Source organism: Erithacus rubecula (assembly GCF_903797595.1).
Source record: "Erithacus rubecula genome assembly, chromosome: 3".
Classification (NCBI taxonomy): Eukaryota; Metazoa; Chordata; class Aves; order Passeriformes; family Muscicapidae; genus Erithacus; species Erithacus rubecula.
Window position 1 is genome coordinate 111,271,197 of NC_136689.1, and position 15,719 is coordinate 111,286,915.

General features: G+C 37.5%; 1 protein-coding gene across 2 annotated transcripts in view; it reads left to right on the forward strand.

The window, feature by feature from the left end:
• FAM110B (family with sequence similarity 110 member B) overlaps positions 1-15,719 on the forward strand; it is a 107,898-nt gene that overhangs the window by 15,504 nt on the left and 76,675 nt on the right. The window contains exon 2 of one of the 2 annotated variants that reach the window (XM_079301547.1): positions 14,141-14,271. The gene's annotated coding sequence lies outside the window, so the exon portion shown is untranslated. The remainder of the gene's footprint in view (positions 1-14,140; positions 14,272-15,719) is intronic. The other variant, XM_079301548.1, reaches the window with a different exon arrangement.

Sequence of the window (15,719 nt, forward strand, 5' to 3'; positions counted from 1 at the left end):
TATGGTTTATGTACAGCATTATTTGCTATAATTAAAAAAAAAAATAAACAACAAAAAATAACCAGTGTTTATCTTCTTCAGGGCTTGAACTGACCTGCAAATTTTTGTGAAATGTGAAAAACAATTGTTCACTTTTTTTTAGTGGTCTTGCTTTTTTGTATTTTAATGATCTTTGCAGTTTTGAATGTGGGGTGCAGAAATTGAACTGCATCTAAGATTTAATATTGGCCAGGAAAAGATCTGGCAACTAAATTTGTTCAGCAATATGTTTAATTTACAAGAAATTGGTAAAAGACTGTTTTCTCTTTATGTAGTTTTTTGTTTATCCTTGAAAGTTTTGCTTTTAGGGAGCTATTTATATCATCTATCTTTATAAGTTAAATCAATAGCAAGCATACAAAACGGTTTATGCAGCAGGAAAATTAGTTTCTTGGTGTTCTAACAGAAATTAAAGAACTATTTTTGAATTGTGTGGTAATGGCATAGGATGGGTTTTTGATTAAAGAAAACATACTAGAAGCATATGTTTGTGGCGGGTTAATTTTTTTCAGGTTTTCATGTCTTAATTTCAATTTCTTTACCAGTCTATTGCAAAACTGGGCTTGGTGCCCTGTTGAGTCCTCTGAGGGTTGTGTGAAAATCTGAAGTAAAAATTTCAAGGGTTTCAAAACCACTAAGTCAATAACATGTTTGACATGGAGTTGGAGTTAATTTGTTTTTGGGCACTACAAAAGTATAAATCCGTGGCTAAGGTGTACAGGAAAATGTGTGGAGGTGAATGAAGTTACAGGGGGCCACTGGGGAAAATTTCAGATGTTGACAATTTCCCTGATGTGTTTCTGTGAAATGATTGCCAGTATTCCCTCATTCTCACTACTCAAAAAGGTGCTTAAGTGGAAATTAAGCCTTTTGGGAGGAAGTGCTGATCAGCTCTTGTGTCCCATATGACAGAGTCAGGAGCTTGCCTCCCTGTGTGGGGAGGGAAGGGAGGATGGGGAATTCTTCCATCTCTGATCCATATATTTGTAATCTCCTGCTGTTATTATTCAGAGGCCTAAAAATATATTGGATTCTGCTTCAGAAAGAAGATTGAATACATGTTATTGTAGGAACAGTGTTTTAGGTAGTTTAGGCAAGAAAGCAGCTGTTGTGTTAAAATGCCTACATAAGTGTAGAGTTCTCCTTTGAGACAAATTTGTTTTCTATACAACTGAGTGCTGTTGGTTTGCTTTTTTTTTTTCCCCAGTTCTTAATGGAAGCTTAGCAGTAATCCTTGACATGGAATAAATTCTTTCTCCTGTGTGATTTGTGTGCATTTGTCTTTTAAATTCAAATCTTTTAAATGTTTTTAACAAAGTAGTGTGACAAATTTGAGATGACCAACATTGCTGGTTAGCTTTGCTGGAGGAAGCTGGGACAGAAAAATGGGGGAAATCGTGTTTTTTGCATTAGATATGATGAGCTGACACAAAGATTAGCTGTATTGTGCATTTCTTTTCAAATGGTTCCTGACCTCATGGGTGCAAGGAAGTTGTGATTCAGCTGGAGCAGGATAAATTTGGCAAAGATAATAAGCACGGGTTTTGTGCTGATCTGGATATTGGCAGAAAGATATTCTCAGCTCATAGGCTTTCCTTTTACCTCTCACAAATTTAAAAATAAGGTTGATTGAGTGCCAAATTTTGTAACACATGCCCTTGTATTGTGTTTTAGTGATCTTTACTGTTTGTAGTGCCTCTATTTTTTTTTTTCTCTGGATCTACTCTGACACATATGATATGGAGGGCTGTAAATGCAAGTAAATAAGGTGCTGCTTGCCAAAGTTTCTGATACGTTATGAATTACACATTTTAAATTTCAGTAATGTGAAACCTGGACCGTAAAATCCTAGTTTTAATCTAGGCTTATTTGGTTAGGCTATGTTAAATCCACCCCTAAAAATACTCTAGCTTTTTAATATTATTATTTTCATTCAAGATCAAATCTCTTTGAACTATGTAGACACGCACCTGTGCTCATTTTAATCCCTGTGTAGTTTTCATCAATTATCACAGCAGGCAAGAAGAAAATCAAATTGTAAAATGCTTTTGAAAAGTAAATACGTGCAACTTGGGGTTCAGGTTTCTGTTTTAATCAAACATCATCTGTATTCATGTTCTTAGACAAAGCTGGGTGAGGGAGGGGCACCAAGAGCCTTTTTTTGTTTTCATTGTGAAATATCTGTTTTGAAGTGCTCTGCCATATGCTGAGTATAATATGTTTGTGTTTGTAGAGGAAGGCTGTGATGTGTGTGTATAGTTTGTTTTTGTTTAAGCTGGAGAAAATCTAGGTCAAGAGATTTCATTCTTATTAATAACTTAAATCTTTATTCCTCAAAAATTATCCTCCATGGCTAGGAAGCTTCCTCACTGGGGAAGCATTGTTGCTCTCAAACATGGATGGGAGCATTTTCCATCAGGGTGTTAAGATGCTCACTTTAGAATTGTGAGTCATTTAGATTTGAAAAGACCTCCAAGGTCATTGAGTCCAACCAGTAGCCTAACACTGTCCCTAACTGAGTCCACAGCTCAGCCATGTCCCTGAGCACCACATCTACACAGAGGTATGGTGACTCCATCACTTCCTTGGTCAGCTCTTTTGGTGAAGAATTTGTTTTCTTACTAACCAGTCTAAACCTTCCTTCACACAGCTTGAGGCCATTTCCTCTTTTCCTGTCACTTATTACTTGGCAAAAGAGACTTACCCTCACCTGGCTACAACCTCTTCTCAGTAGTTGTAGACATCAGTAAGGTCCCCTGTGAACATTCTTTTCTCCAGACTAAACAACCCCAGCTCCCTCAGCAGCTCCTCACAGGACTCGTGCTCCAGACCCTTCCTCAGCTTTGTTGCCCTCCTCTGGATGTGCTCCAGCATCTTCCTTCCCCTGTGTGATTTTGAACACCATCACAGAGCCTCACAGGAGCCTGTTCTTTGTGTGTTTATCAGTGTGGGGCCAGGCTTGGGGCTGGGGACTCATGGCATTTCCCCTTGCCTGCTGTCCAGCTCCATGCCATGTCCCCAGCCTCCTGACCCATGTGTGACCACACTCTACCCAAAAGAGCTCTTATGGTATTGATATAACAAAATGGGCCACAGGACTGAGGCTTTTTTTGTTTTCCTGAAAACATACATGACCATCAGGAAAATAAATAAATATGGGAAGCTTGCCAGTTCTTGTAGTTCATTGGGAGATGCTAAAACATGAAATCTCTCACTTGGCCTTGTGTAGCTTTCCTGTTCCTCTTCCTCAGCACTACTGCTCTATGTGTTTAGCTGCACAGTGACTTGGCCTGGTCTTGTGTATCTAATCTGAAAACACTGAGAAGAGTGCTGTTAAACTGGAAGAATAAATTCTTGGCTCTTACACAGATAGAGTAATCTACTATACTAGAAGTTTAAACAATTTTGGGAAAAATAGTTTTATGAAGCCTTTAATTTTGTCTTATTCTTTTGTGTCAGCTTGAAAGCAAAGGTCATTAAATTAGGATAATTAATCATGGAATAACTTATACATGGGAATGTAATGAATTTTCCATCAATTTGCAAGTTATGTAAATCAAGATATGAGTCTTCTCATAAACATTCTGTTTGTAAACTATGGACAGAAAACCAGGTTAATTTAGATACCCTTTTTGTTGGCATTTTGGAGTTGTTTCTGGTGTAGCTCCTTCAAATACTAGTATTTGGAACTTTAGTCTATGCTTTGATGTCTGGCACTGTATGAAAGAGTGCAGACTTGAGGGAGAAAAGATAATTTTAAGTTAAAATGTTTGTGTTAATGATTCCTGTGTTGGCTTTCCTTTTTCTCCTGTTTCTCCCCAAGATCTTGTGGATATAGGAGAGATTGGACAGGAGACTATGTGCTGCTACAGGACCAGCAAAACTGGGTTTGTGCAACCAGTCAAGAAATATATTTACTGCTTTCAGGGGGAAGTCTTCCAATATGTTGAGCTGCAGGTCCTAACTTCCCAAAGGGAGATGTGCTGAAGCCTTAGACATTGTATCAGCCCATGTGATTAATATAATTGCATCTTCTTTGTGAATAACTTCTGTAGATGTGAAGCAGACTTTGAAGCAAGTCAGTTGACACCCACACAGAACCAAATTATAGCATCCTGATTAAATTGCTGTGCAGTGTAAATGCTAAAGTATTGTCAATACAAAGAAAGTTTGTGCCCAACAATTCTTAAAGTGTTGAAATCCTGGATTAAAAACTTAACTTGCATAGTTAAGTTATTTGCATATAAAATGATCAAAGATTATCAAGATAATTAAAAATGCAAAGCACATGAAAAAATAATGTCAAATGTATTTTAGGAATACCTGTCAAATTCTGTTCACATCCCACGTATTTTAACTTTTTTAGTTAGTGATCAAATGGTGACTTTTGGTACACTGCTTTTTCTTGAAAGTATAATAAAATAATTCTTCTCTGGTTTGTGTCAAGCAGATTGAAACATTCTGCTTGAATCATGTGAAACACTTTCTCAGCAGGGTCTGAGAAAGCGTGCTTCTGACAATTTATCTCCTTTTTATCATTACAGAGCAGTGGTAGATGCCACATCTCTGGAAGCATTCAAGGTCAGGTTGAACGGAGCTCTGAGCAATCTAATCTAGTTGAAAATGTCTTTGCTCATTGCAGAGGGTTGGAATTAAATGACCCTTGGAGGTCCCTTCCAGTTCAAACTCCTCTGGTTCTGTGGTAATAACTGGACATTTAAATGCATTGTTTGTACACTGTGCAAATGTGGGAGTAGAAATTATAGTACTGCAATAAAAATTGAGATATCTCTTTGGATGTTTGACTTATTTTTAAAGTTTGTTCCTTCTGTCTATAGTGCTTTTGATAAGTTTGATTAATTTTGTATGTTTCATAAGCATCTCCTTAGATGCCTCATACTTTCCTTCAGAATGTTCGAACTGTGTCTGGGATTTCGTACTTGTTTAGGTGCCTGTCTTTGTAAATAATTAAGAATAAATAATAATTATTATTACATAATAATATGTAAATAAAAGGATTTTCTGCAATATCATAATATTGTCAACTTTTACAAGGAAGAATGCCATATCAGCTTCTTATTAGCCTACTGGAATCATCAAAATGTGCATCTTTAGGGATATGTGGGTGCCTCCAGTGAAAAATACCTGTTTTGATGTAGAAAAATGTTTCATATGTGTTTTTTGAAGGTTTTTTTCTTGTAGCATACTTTTCTTAGCTGTGGTTCTTTAGAAATTCCAAAGGTTAACCAATGTAAGTGTTAGTGATCCATCTCATTATTTAAAAAGAATTGCTAGGAAGTTTCAGGATGAGCGATAGGACAGGACAGTGTCTCAATTGCCCTTTGGCTTCAGAGTAGAACAGAGTCCTTGATTTTGGACTGATGATGTGTGACTGACCAGCTGCAAGCTCCCACGCATCTTTCCTTTTATGACTGGTGCTTTGAAGTAGCTATCTACTTTGTGAATTCTGTTTCCAGTTTGTAAAGTTGGGGGGTTTTTGTGGTTTTTTTGTTTTTGGTTTTTTTTTTTTTGGTTTTTTTTTTTGTTTGTTTGTTTGTTTGTTTGTTTGTTTGGTTTTTATTGGGTTGGGGTTTTTTTTTTGTAGTACTCTCTGCTCTTTCCTTGTTCCCTGGACTCAGTGGGGTTAAACAAGGGTAAGAGTTGTCAGTAAAATTATACATGTGGCTCTCCTTGGCTCTTTGTCCTGCATCTGATGACATGATGTGACTGCTTGATATTTTTATTTATAAAGTATAAGAAAAGTGTCAGAGTTCTATGTTATCTTATGCTATGCTGAGTTATGTTTATGTCAGAACAGTTTGAGATTGTAGTCTCTTGAGTTTTGCTCCTGTATTTTACGTTTTACAGTCAAGTGGTCCAAATCAAGGTCAAATCCATGAGGTACTCTGCAACTGTTGCCCCTTTCTTCTCTTCCAAAGTGACCTGATACAAGGTTGATAAATGTTTCTAAAAGAAGCAGTAAGTGGCTGCATCCTCAGAAAGGAAGTGTAAAGCCTTCTGATTCAAACTGTTGATTTATGCTGCTCTTAGCAGTAGTGGCTGGTTTGGCTGCTTGCCCCTTGCTTGCTTGCCAGCTTCCTGCTACTTGGAGATGAACAGGGTCCTGGATTTGCTTTCTCTGGGGTATGGAAGTGCTGTGCCATTGCACTGAAATTCTGGTTAGTAACAATTTGCATAAACAAGAAACAATTTTTTGTAACTAGCTTTAAATATTGAAAAGTAATCAATTGTGGCACATTATGTATTTTTTCCTCCTGTACAGAATTGCCTTCTTGTAAGCTGGAGTTGGATAGGTGACTACATTGCTGTTTGCTTCTCTGTTTCTCAAAATTGTGGTGTGCAGCACAAAAATGTTATTATTAAATGCCTCTGATGAATGTAGGCTTTTGCAGAGCTGGCACGTTACACTTAATTCCTGCTTTCATGACCATCTGCTGAGTAATCCTGTGATGAGCCCATGGGCTGGAGATGGGCTCTCCTTCTTGTCCAGGGAGGAAGACTTTTGGTAAGACATCCCTTTTCCATCGTGTGCCAGGCACAATGCAAGGACTCTTTCCAAACCTCATTAAAGTTAAATCATCGATATCCTATACCCAGCACTCTTTTTTTTCCCCTGCAAGTGTGATACTGTTCCTATCAATGATGATAGTGTGGTGTTGGAACAGGTGGAACAGGTCATAAAGGGAAGCAATAAAACCCTTGTTCTTTATCGTGATCCAGTATTAGGTATATTTAATAAACAACAGTAATGGTTTAATGTAGTTCCTGGAAAAGGGTTTGATGTGTGTTCTCTGAGGTGTCTTGATTTGAGCCTTCCTGAATCCCCAGCTTGGTCAGTGTGGTTCCTGGGGTACTCCCCACTTATATATAACCTGGATGTGAGAGCCACGTCCCCGAGCTTGGCTGGGGACAGGGATTAGGTCTGGCTGCTAAAGCAGGCAGCACATCTGTGGCTGGCTGACATCTGCACGCCCTTGTACTTGCCTTTTTTCCAGTGTTGATATGTTTTCATAAATACTTCCGTGCTCACTGTCTTGTCCTTTGGCAAGCAAGTTTTAGAAATAAAGTCTGATTTATATCCTCTTTGTATATTTGACCCTCTGGCCTGACCCCAAGTCAAAGCTTTGTATGTCTTCTTATTCCCAGCAAAGTGGACCGTAGGGTTTTGTTTTGAAGCCCAGCTGTAGATTTAGTATTTCCTATTATGGGTAATGTGTCTGTTTCATGTCTCTTACTACTAACATTTCATTTGTTGATTGATTTAAAGTCAAAGCTGAGGTCACCTGTTTGTATCTTTTCCTCCTCCAGCTGTAAAACATCCTAAGAGAAACAATTACAGTTGAATAATCAGGAACCAAGTTATTCTTCCTGGTAATACTGAGTTGTGAAGAGAGAACTGACAGTCTGAGTATGAAGGAGAGTAAGCAAGTGGATGTCCTCAAGCAGAGATGGAATAGTGATTTAGGTGAATTCTTGCTGCTTTGGGGTTTTAGTAACTCGCTGATGAAAAGTCTTTTCTTGGAAACTTGGATGTAGAAATGTAGGCTGCAGAGTCTTTCATGCCAGATGAAAATTCATCTTTACAGGCTGTAATGTCCATCTGTGTTTCAGTCATGTGTGATGAATTGATAAATCAATGACTGTTTACCTCAGCTGATTCCTCCTGCTGGTTTTCTCTTACTTCTTATGAAGTGCCTAACTTTTGTGGGCCTAACTCTTCTGAAGTGTTTTGTTTGTTTGTTAGTTTGCTTTCTGGGATTTTTTTTGGGTGCCTAGGGGGTGGGCTGGTGAGGTGTCTTCTACATTTGCAGCTATCTCATTATTAGTTTTTTTTTTTTGTTCTAGTCTGAAGTTTGTTATAAATTCAGTTATTGTGTTGGCCAGTGAGCAAACAAAGGTGACCTGAAACTCCTCCAAAGTGTATGCATGGCTTGATTTTCTGTAGCCATTTGGCACTTTCTCACTTCCTGATTTCCTGTAGATCTGATGAAAGAGTCGTGCTGCCTCTAGTCATTCAGGTACTTTGGAGAAGCATTCTTGCAGTTCCCTGGCATCATTCCCTGGCAAAATTACTTGGGCAGGTTTTGCTTCAGCATCTGACTGTGAACTGAAAACCTGAGAGCTGCCTTGATCTGGTTACTTAATGGAATTGGGTGTCACTTTTATTGCTTTGAATGTTAGTCATTGTCCCTTGGTCACATTCAAGGAAGAAGGAACACATCTCACATGGGATTCACTGCCAGGAAGGATTAGGATTCTCATGTCTCTTGCACAGCCTATTTTATGCAGATCTGCCAAGATGATGGAAAGATTAGAGGCTATGGCAAGTTTGTTTTATAATTTATATAAAAGTCCTACTTCTCCTACTATGGCTGGATTTGCCACAAAAACAGTTGTGAGTCCAAATCTGAAGTCATTAAGGAGTATTTGTGTAACTTTGATGTTGCAAAGGCTTTTGCAAGTGTCTGTGTATTCCAGACTATCATTCTTAAGATGCTAATGGCATCACTCTTTAAAGCTGGAGAGTGGTGTCACCCTTGTTAGATCTAAAGTCTGTCTTATGCATAGTTTTGCTTGTATTTCCGTGCTTTTCTTATGCTTAATAGTTTGCCAATTCTGTCCATTAAGTGCTCCTGATTTTTAGGAAGTTTGTTTTGAGAATGCAGGCAGTCAGTGTAACATATATGTTTCCCCTTTGAGCTGCAAATAGTTAATTGCTCTCATGTATATTTTCATCCATGTCTTGTCTTCAGATTTTTTCCAAATACCAGGCAAAGATGGTGATAGCATATGGTTACTTGTAATATTTGTTCCAAAGTCAAACCAATTACTTAGCTTACATCTTATGAACAACAAAGTGGTTACGCTTTAATGGAGACTATGAAAATAAAGCTAAATGGCAAACTGAAAAGCAGGACAATTCACTTCTGGGGTTATGCCCAGGCTGTCATTCAGAAACCATTGTATTTGGGAAATAACTCTGAGACCGAGTATACCAGCATCTTCCCTGAACCATCAGTAAAGTCTCAGAGAGTACATTATTTTTTAAAAATTTGAAAATTAACTACTTTAATAATGTCCTTTTTAGAAGCTTCATTGACCTTTTTTTTTTTTTTTTTTTTTTTTGACTGATAGAGAATTCACCAAGAACTCTTACAAAAGGTCTCTTATTTTGTCTTAATTTCAGCTTTTGTTCTCTGTTTTATGGTACTCTGTAATGTTTGCAGTAAAAAGACACTGTAGCATTTTCCTATTCCCTTTCACAGACAAAACTTGTTGTTTTGAATAAATTTCCTGGTCTTGTTTACTTAAAATTAATCATGGTACCGGGCCCCTTCTTAAGCCTCTCTTCTGGTGTCACTTTGTGCTGGTTTTGGCTTGGATAGAGTAAATTTTCTTCATAGTAGCTGGTCTGGAGACATGTTTTGGATTTGTACTGAAATCAGTGTTGATAATACAGAGATGTTTTTCTTATTCCTGAGCAGAGTTTGCACAGTGTCAAGGCCTTTTCTGCTTCCCACACCACCCCACTCTTGAATCATTATACTTGCTTTTCATCATGTGCCTCGTTTTCCTTTCCTCTTTTTTCATGGTGTGCCTCATTTTTCTCATTTTGCAGCCTTTCTTTGAACTCTTAGTTGGCTGTTGTCACCAAACTCAGGAACGTTCACAAGTTTACAGGCTTTCTTCTTTCAAGTCCTTTGGCAAGAGATCCATGTTCTCAAAGACTGAAGAGGGTAGGAAGTGGTACATTAGCATATAAACACAGTTCATAAATTCCCAGTTGCAGTTTGTAGTTGGCACTCCTTGAACTGTGTTTGTGCTTTCAGCTGGGGAGTACTTTCCATTATTATCTGCTTTTCTGGGGAGTTTCTTGAAGGAATGGTTTTCTATAAGAATTGTGTTTATCCTCTTGATAGCCACCTGTCTCAGCAGACCTAATTCTGATTGCTTTTTTGTTGTCATTAGTTTGTTTGTTATCTGGCTGTTGTTCCTCAGGTGCACAAAGAAAGTGACAGCATGGAAACCCATCAGGTCCATCCATGCTGCTGCTTTGTTCAAGTACTGTAATTTCCCCGTCCTTCAATCCTCTCTAAAATAATTTCTTCCTCAAAAAACACATCATCTCTTTTTGCTCATCTTTGGAGCCCTATTTTACCAGGCTGCCCACTGATGCTTAAACACCCTAATTACTCTGTCATGATGGCTATACATACTTTTTCATTTATTTTTTAACTTTAGAAAAACAAATCCTATCTTGTAGAACCAGGTAGTAGGCTGGCCAGAAAACCTGCTTTTTTTCTATGTTCTTTTTTTTTTTTTTTTTTTTTTTTGTTCCTATTAGATTTTAATAACTGATACACACTGCAAATGAAACCCTTGGTGCTGGAGAGTAGAAAAGAGTGGTTAAGAAAGTGGACATAAAACTAATAAAGGTAAAATGAAGATCTGCTTTTTGTCTCTTCTTGTAGATATGTTTCTCAGACATGCATGCAAACAAAAGTATTAGTGTGCTGGATTTGGTGATCTGCTTCTAATTGAAGCTTTGTTTCAGTATAATTAATGTTTAGGAGATTAGTGCACTTTTATGCTTCTGCTGTAACTTTCCCTGACAGTTTTAAGTGACTAAATAGCTGTGCTATCCTGGTGAGATACTCAGGGCTGCAAGAATGGTGGGAGTGTAATCTTGGAACTTTTAAAGATGTTGCTACATCTTTGTTCCAGTTGTCCACTGGATGTATCTCTTGCTTGGGAAAATTAGCAGCATTTTCATCAAACTTTGCAGAAAGTAAGGCTCCTCTTAGTACCTTCTAGGTGTCTAGGTGACTAAATTTATTAGTCTTGATCTGAATTGGGATGAATGCTTCTAACAAATTGGTATCAAGTCAGAAAAGATGAGTGTTATTCCACCTCAAAAGTGAAACCTTCAGTACTGAAGATACTATTTACTAGACAACAAAAGTAATATAGAGTAGTAATTAAAGTAGCAGTGTGTTAAGTATGAATGTATTAATATTAATTGTGGGAAGTGCCTGACGAGATTTTTCTGTATATCTTAAATTTGATTCCTCAGTCTTTTCAGGGGCTTAATGCTGAATATGGAAACGGATTACAATTTAGTTTTATTATTGATGTAAATGTGAGTCTGTCTGGAGTAGAAACTGCCGGAGTTAGTGGTTATGGACTCTTTCTAACAAAACTCCACTAATGTTTTTGAAAACTGTGTTCTCTAAATTGACTATACTTTTCAATTTATGCTTGATGCGAGATTTTTACCTGAGAATTATAGAGATGCGAGAGTAGTGAGTCTGTACCTGCTGGGTGTGAAAATGTAGGGTCTGCATTAAAAAGGTTTTATAGTTTTTCACAATACACATTGCTAGATATTCCCTTGTTTCTAGCTAGATATAAAGCTGAGGTTTTCTCAACCTCTTCTGCTTTGTTAAATGACTTTATTCTCTCACAGAGGTTTGGCTGCAGAGAACATTCATATTTTTTTTTTTTTTTTACACAGAAACTGTATCTTACTTGTTTGAGTAGCTAGATCTCTCCACTGCCTAATTTCAGTTTCCTGACTTCTGCTGCTTCTCCGTGACAGAGATTAAGGTAACGCCTTATCAAAGCATCACGTTATCAAATGCTTAATCATATGATGCTGAGCTTCCATATCAGCTTATTTCTTTGTAAAGAAATCCTATGTTTTTAAAGACTTTAGTTTGGATTATGGAAACCTCATGGTAGACTTGAGTGAGGTTTGAAGGTTTAGATTGATGCCTTTGGGATTATTAGAATAAGAGGGCCATTCATTCATTCACGAATCCTTCCAAATTTTGTTTGGCTTCCCTTCCATGAGATGTGTATTTTTGTAAGTATTAAAACTTTGATTTTATACTTAGCAAGAGAGGAAGAACATAGCAATTGAGGATCAAAAGTCCTTTCAGAAAAAAAAGCCCAAAGACTTGTTGATACTGGATAACGAAGCAGGAAACTACATGTGTCATAAAAGGCTCCAGCTTGTTGGATAAAGGCTGAAACTCAAGATGTAGTCTATAAATACAAAACAGGTTCATAAAAATATTTTTCAAGTGCAGTTCTGAGCACTTTAGGGAAGCTGACTGATAACCGTGCAGCTATTTAATATGAATATATTTGTGCAGATGCACACACACACAGACACTCAATCCAATATTTCATCTTTAAACATGAATATATTCAACCCAGTGATATTTATTTCCCTTATGAGACTAGTAACACTACTAATACCAAATATGAATTTGGGGCCATATTTTTTGCAGATTCTAAACCAGCAATTTAGTAGAGAAGCAAAAAGAAAGGGACTAATTTCAACAGGCAGAAGGGAAGGAAGATGAGTATTTACCTGCACAAAATACTGTAGGGAACCTTTTTTTTCCCCCTACAGTATTTTGTCACAAGTTTTTGTTTTTAAGGAGTACATCTAGCAGTCTTCTGGGGATTTTGAGGATGTCTTCTGTCCTGACCACATGATAGGTGTTAAAGTTTGTCACTCAACTTGGAAATAACAGTGTTTGTACTTGAACTTGCTTAGGTTCTTGTCAAGCAACATGGCTGGAACAGATTTATTATCTGCCACTAATGACCATGTTCACTTTTTTCCCATTTGACTTGTCAGGTATTAACTTACAGGGATCCTTTTGCTTACACAGTTGCTTTGTTTTTTAGACTGAAATGAGCATCATTCAGAATTGCTGCTTAAAATACAGTAATTTAGATATCAGAATAATTTGTAATAATACAAGAGTGTGTTTCTGGCTGATAATCTCTTGCTGTGCTTTGTTGAACTAAACAAGGCAAGGTTGAAAAACATCTTTTTTTTTTTCTTGCCATGTTTTTAATTTATTTTTTTTACCAAGTACCACAATAACAGTAGGCTCATAATAACTGAGTAGCTGTAATGCTATGTCACTCTGAATATGCTTATGCCTTCATCTTTCTCTTGTTAGTTTTTTCTAATTTTAAGTATTTACATGAAGATACCAATCCTTCTGACAAATATTGCTACCTGTTCAGTTTGTTAACAGTATGAGACCAAAAATTATTTTCTTGAACTTGTGCTTAAGCTGTTTCTGCATATCTTTTTGTGATTTTTGTTAAAGGAACCCCATGTTTCATCACAGGGTCTGTAACCTGACTGCAGTCCTCTTTCTACAGTGAATAGCTGATTAGAAAATTAAAGTAATTTGAAACCACTCAGAATTGTTTGCTTAGAGGAAGCTGCTGTGCCATCTGCTTGTGCCAGTAAGGGTGCTTGACCACATACTGTCAAATAAAACCACAGAAATCTCATGTACCCAAGTACTTTTCTGTGATTAGAGCTGGTCTTACCTTAGGTGGCATTTTGAGAAAAAGAACATAAGCAAGGATTTAGGTCACAGCTTGTAAACTACAAAATTCTGTGTGGTTGTTTTGCATGTAAAAAGCAGCGGTGAAACACATTCATTTCAGGAAGGCAATTTCATTATCCTTCCCTTCTGATGGTGGAATGTAAAGATTTTTATTTTTATTTTTTCTGAGCATAAGACATTGTTCTGGAGTGGACTTTACCAAGGGCTGCTTTGTCAGCTGGGTGGAGGCCATGTGCAGGGAGGCTGGGTGGTTTGCAGGCAGTGCTCTTTGCCTGCAGGGATGCTGCACTGTGTGAATCCCCTGAGAAGATGAAGTGTCACACTCGTGCTCTTTGCCCTGCAGCATTTCTAGTGCATATCTCTGAGCAGTTTCTATGTGGGGAAAATAATGACATGAGAGAAATTCAGAATTTGTACCTGTAGGTCACCTCTTAAATTTCAGAGCTTGGAGATTATGCTGTTGGGACTGGCAATATAAAGGCTAGAGACCATCTATAGCTGACTGAATGTTTTTCCAGTAGTGCTAAATAAACACCTCTTTGCAGCCTTTAAGTCTCCAAAAGATTACGTAGGGTTCTAATTTTTGGAAATTTACATTGTTTAAACCAAGATGCAGCCTTTAGGAATGCTGTTCTTATCTAAAAGTGTGGCTTTGATGGTGAAGCTAAATGTCTTCCCTGTTGCTGTGTCTCCAGGCATTGATGCAGGGAGCCTCTGGGAATTCCAGGGTGAAGAGATCTGACTTCATCTGGAGACCTCTGCCAAAGGTGAAGACCTCCTAACAGGCCAGGCAGCCTTGGCAGGAGTTCAGCAGTCTTACACTGAGGTAAAGTGATTCATTTTTCAAGCAAATTGAATTGTCTGATACAATTTTCAAAATAAGGATTTTTCTTTTTTGCAAAATAAATGCTCAAGTGCATCTCTGGATTTCTCCTTCTTCTGTGTGTTTAGCTCCTTGCTACCTGATACAAATGTTGTAATAGCAAATGCTGGGGACAGGGAGAGGAAAACAACATAATATGCATTGTAGGTTAGAGCCAGAAGTAATTCCTTAGATTAATTGTAGAAAGATATATCTGCAGTTCTTTGTTGGTAAGAGAAAGGCTGTTTCTGAGCTCTATAGCATACTCTGTTATTAGAAACATCCCACTTCAAGTGCCACACTCAGAGCTTGCTTTGAGTGGCCACAAAAATATGGAAATACTCCCTGGTATCTTCAGAAATGGGAGAAGAATGAAGTTTGTATATTATGATTTTCCTTTTATCAGCACTGTGATGATTTCTTAGCATCCAGAACCTGTTCTGGCTTGTTCAGGATACACACCGATGGAAAAAAAAACACATGACCCAAGAACTTTGTTGAACTTATCAGTGTTACAGTTGCACACACTCAGGAGAATAGACTGTGCTATGGTTTAGTTTGCCAGTGTTTGAAATGTAATGATGTTATATGCAGGATCTTTGCTTCAAACTGATGAGATTAATTGAAGTAAGTGTAGAGAGTTGGCTGAAAAGAAGTGAGTAGTAGTGGAAATGTTTACTACATATCTATTTAGGATTGAATGTAGGTGCTTCTAAATTTCTGTCAGCTTCTCCATTTTTAAAAGCTACCTGTTGCAAGGTGTTAACTTCATTGTTGAAAAGCTTCTTAAATGAATATTTCTTGATTCATCTGAGAAGAATTGCAGATTTTTCTAGTTAACCCTCTATTGATCTTAATTTAAACTGAAATTAGAGCTCTGAATTAGACACAAGTTCATTGTCCTTCCATCCATGGAGTAAAATCAAAATCAGTGTTGAGTTCTCCCATTAGCACAGTCAGTGCTTCAACTCAAAACCTTCACTCATGATCTGCTCATGTCTGGGGGTGAGAAGTAAGCACAGTTAGCCCCCCTCATCCCTTTGCTGCACCATGCCCTTTCTCTTTGCTTCACATTTCTTGGATTTCAGCTGCACACATTTCTTGGATTTCAGCTGCACCCCTGTTTCTTCATTCCACTAGCAAGGTCATCTTGAACAACTGTATTCAAACAAAACAGAGCAGAAAAGCTGCTGCTGATGGTTACAAAGTGATTTCAAACTGAAGGCAAAAACCTCATCCAGAAATACTTATCTCTGTAATGTTTCCTTTTGTTTCTTTTGCCTTAGGAGTGCACAAAGCAATACAAGTTGAGACAACCATACAGTACAAAGACATAGCATTTCTTCTGGTAGTTATTTAAACATTTATTTATTTTCAAAGTGCAGTTTTATGCATTGAGAGACTAAAGACTT